Below are 4,609 nucleotides of genomic sequence, written 5' to 3'. Positions count from 1 at the left end.
GCTCCCACGGCGGTGTAGAGCTGAGCGAGTCGGAATGCCTTTGTATCGATGTTTGTATAAAATTTATCGCTTTAATACAATTTTTGCCTTTTGATTAATTATTTTTATAGAACAATGGTTAACACTCAAATATTACGAATGTGTGAGTTTGCTTGTTTGGATGTTTGTCTGTCAGCCACGCTGAAAGTATTTTGATGAAAATTGGTATACAAACGGTTACACGCTTGCGGAAGCTCGCAAATATATTTAATAAAGGAAAAACATAAAACAATACTCATACAATTAAAAATAATGTTTAAGTAATGGGGCGGCCTCATCTTTATATCATGACTAATCGGTTATATGGACAAGGTTGATACCTATTTATAAAATCTCTGGTAACTTCTCCTAAAGGACTAGGTGACCATTGGGCCGTATTCAAGATTTGCTGGTAGTGCAACTGTTGGTCTAATTAACACAATTTTGACATACATATAATAATAAATAATAAAACATAACTTTATTTCAACAACTTTTTCTTTGTTTAATATTATTTTGTAATTGTCGTGTATTTAATGTTCTTTAAATAAACGTTTAATCTATCTATCTATCTTTATTTGTCTGTCCACAACAATACATTACATTTTAGTACGTGGAAAGCTTAATATCTAGTGTTATGAGAGACTGGTGCTTGAAATATGTTTTAAAAGAAGCTTGGGTTCAAGTCACCAGCCCCTCTCGCGAGCTGATAAGAAACATGACAGATAACGGATGCTTAGATCAGAGAGAAACAGACTAAAATTACAAACCTATTCTCATACAGTAATTGCTATACTAAACATATAATATCCAGAAGTAAATACGTGAAATATTTTTATATAAAAATTCATCTTTCTTTCTTTCTTTTCTTATCATTAGCCCGATGGCCACGATCTCGTTTATTTGCGGAGAATCCGAATACATGCCTGTTGTGTGACACAGACAAACAGCCAAACAAATGCTTGATTTATTGTGAGTAGGTAAACATTATTTCGTGGAGTAAGGTTAGTTCAGTTCACCTAGTTTAATTAAGTTCACGTCAAATTTCTATTGAAAGACTGGTATAGGACTTAGACTCATTTTCCTACCAATATTATAAATGCGAAATTTTGTAAAGATGTGTGTTTGTTGCTCTTTCACGCAAAAACTACTGAACCGATTGCAATGAATTAGGTACATAAGCAGCTGGAAAACTGGAATAACGTATAGGCAACTTTTTATCTCGATATTCCTACGGGATACGAACTTACGCGGGTGAAACCGCGGGGCGCAGCTAGTATATCAAAAACCATAATTTATGTTACATTAAATATGATAATCTTTCCGTAATTTTCGACCTAATAAGATTAATTTCAATATTCTAGGTAAAAACTTCAAAACTGCGCAACGGATTTTGATGTTTTTTTTTCAATAGATGGACTGATTGACGAGGAAGGTTTATACGTATTATAGCATCTATTAAACTGCTCCGAATTTGCGAAACCTAGCTTGCGGGCAAAACCTAGTGATAAATTCTCAACATAGAAATACTCAATTCCACATTTTTTATTGGATTGGAACATGCTTCTGGGTCTGTGTTCTCCGACAATCTGGAGGTCTTCAAGAGAAGAGTGAACAGGTACCTTCTACCACCACTAGATCACATCTCAGCTTACCATCCAGCGAGATCGTGGTCAAGCGCTGCCCAGCTATAGATAAAAAGATACTCCATCGACAAATATAAAACATCGCATCCCCATCACTAAACGAAGTTGAGACGTTTACGAAATGTGAACATTTTACGAATTGATCCCAGCTGCGGAATTCTCATTTATACCTCCCTCCCCCCGCCCGCCGACACCCGCACCCCCCTCACCTGAGATAGCGTGCCACTTCCGAAGTGGTTCATAAATGTGATAGTGTTTTCATGTTATTATTTTATTTTAGATATTGCACATGGAATAACATAAATTACGGATGTTTTAATATTCAAAAATAATTATTATCAAAATAGTAGATCCATTGTCCATTCTAACTCTTGTAATGTTATTTAATCTGTATATAATAAGCTATTTATACCAAGAAATTGTATCATAGATTAATAGGGTTTTTTATGTCATAGTCGGCAATGGAGCTGGTGGCTCGCCTGATGGTATGCACTACCACTGCCCGTCAACATTTGTAGAGGTCAAATGCAGACCTTACGCCTCTACAAATGGATTGTTGACTTATGTTGGGAAGGGATTAAGAGAGGATTCATGAGAGGAATAAAGGAAAGGACTGGGATGCGTAAGGAAAAGGATATGGGCCTCTGTCGTGAGGTATGCAATGCAGTCTGTTCCCAAGTTGCAACGTGAGTTTTATTAAATGAAACCGTGATATTTATTAACAATTTTAAATTATTAATATTTTTATCTTTCTAAAACGAACTTATTTCTTTCTAGAAATTAAAGACTTTTAAAAAGATTTTAAACGCAATTTATTCATTATATCGTCAGTCTCCCCGTGACCACGCTCGCTGTAAAGTGTTCGAAACGTCGGGTTAATAATATAATGAATAAATCGCGTTTAAAATCCGTTCAACAACCTTTAATTTCTAAATGTATAAGACTCGCGTAAAATCAAACGTATTAAACTATTATCTCTTACTATATTACAATAAAGATATTCCCATAGGAATGAGATGTTTTACCGCAGTAAACAGTAGTAACTCGTCACTCTCTAGCCTCCTAGCTATCTAGATACAAAAATCACATCATAAAGTCGTTCCATTGCGCCGTGAAAAACAAACAAACACTTCTGCAGTTGTAATTCTAAATACGAATTAGAAAGGATGTGCGTGTTGAAAGACAAGCAAACACATTTTCCCATTCATAATAAGTAATGATTAGTAAGCATAACGTTTTGGAATGGAAAAATAGAAATAGGTCTTGTATTGTTCATCCATAATTAGTATCTATTCTTTTTTTAGATATAAAATTGAATTTATTAGCTAGAATAATAATGAGATTCAGATAGGCAGAGTTCTAGTCTCTAAAATGGTAAAACATCCGTAATAAATCTCGCAATAAAAGATTTATTGAATTAAATCAAAAATACCAACACAATAATTTCAAATTCACAATATAATTAACTAATTCACGCATTTTTTAAACATGACCAGAAAATAAATGAAAAAAACGAAAAAAAAATGCCAATTAATCAAGACTTATACATATATAGAGCTCCCAACATCAACGCTTATTAAATTGGATATCAATTTATACGGAAGGTGCGATCGAAATATTTCAATTTGTCGCGGGGAATCCATTTAAATTACAATGAGAGGGGTGTGAGGGGGTGCTGGGGGGGAGGGAGGTGACAGTTATTAATGTTTGACTCAATGTCTGCGAAGCGAATGGGAACCAGACTCATTAATATATACTAGGCCCTTTTATTGGTGTAATATTATGTGGAAATGTTTAATTTTTCGTTTTGTTGCATTCAATGCTCGTAAATGAGAAATTGTTTCTATTCTTTCAAAATTTCTCATGTATCAATGTGCTTGTGGTGAAGATTTAATTGAATTGTAACTTTATGTATATTTAGTTAGAAAGTGTGGGACATACGGTGAACTAAAAGTTATGTAACTAATATTCTTAGGTACCAGGAAAGAACCAAATCTTTCTATATTCGAAGAATTACGAAACTCTATCATTGACCTTTTAAAATAAACATATGACATGTTCAATAAATTTCATGATGTACATAACATTTTCTATAAGTTATATTTCACATAAAAGTTCCCACTATTATAATATAAAACCCCAAAACAACCCAATAAAGCTTTCCAAACAAATGCAAATTCGTAAACAGTTATCTCTGAATCGAATCGAATTCGCTCTATCCATTGACCTCTGTCTGTATTGTACAAATATACGAAAGCAGTATGATCAAATAAGACGTCTCGTCGCATCAGGCGAGCATACGTTCACGTGTCAGTCTCCAGCAAGATGTAATCTACGATCTCTGCGGATTGAATCGGTTAAACACTCGCATTAAAACACTGGAAACAATCCAACAATACTAAAAAGCGATCCACGACTCGAATAACAAACATAATTGTGTTTTTTTGTACTTTATTCAATAGAGCTTTGTCCGGACGAGAACTGGTTCTCAAAAAAGTCACCTTTATAAATTAAGTTTCATAGCTGGCGAGCCAATCGCGGGCCAGAGGCGGGGTCTCCGGCCTCCCCATTGGCGGGTCCCATCCACTCTTCTCATAACATTTTATATAACCGGATGATACAACATATACAGTTAACACTCCAGTCAGAGAGGGATGGAGATAGAGCTTTTGTATACAGTGTGTCGGTCCGCTCTCGGATGTCCCTCTCGCACAGCAACTGTCGGCGTTCCACCAAAAATGAAGCAACAGTGTTGCTTACAACTTGGTGCGGAGCGTTGTGTACGCGCCCCACGCCCGAACCCGGTCGGCTCGCGGATTTCACAGAGAAATTACTACGTTTCGTAACAAATTGTATTATTGTTGTTTTTAATATTTGTGGCGTGAATATGAGAGTTGTTGTCGCGTGTGCTTAAATTTGTTTCGAGGTTTTATTTGACTGCTAAG

This window comes from Zerene cesonia, chromosome 25, assembly GCF_012273895.1.
Source record: "Zerene cesonia ecotype Mississippi chromosome 25, Zerene_cesonia_1.1, whole genome shotgun sequence".
Classification (NCBI taxonomy): domain Eukaryota; kingdom Metazoa; phylum Arthropoda; class Insecta; order Lepidoptera; family Pieridae; genus Zerene; species Zerene cesonia.
The sequence above is the reverse complement of the archived record's forward strand: the minus strand, read 5'-3'. Positions refer to the sequence as shown.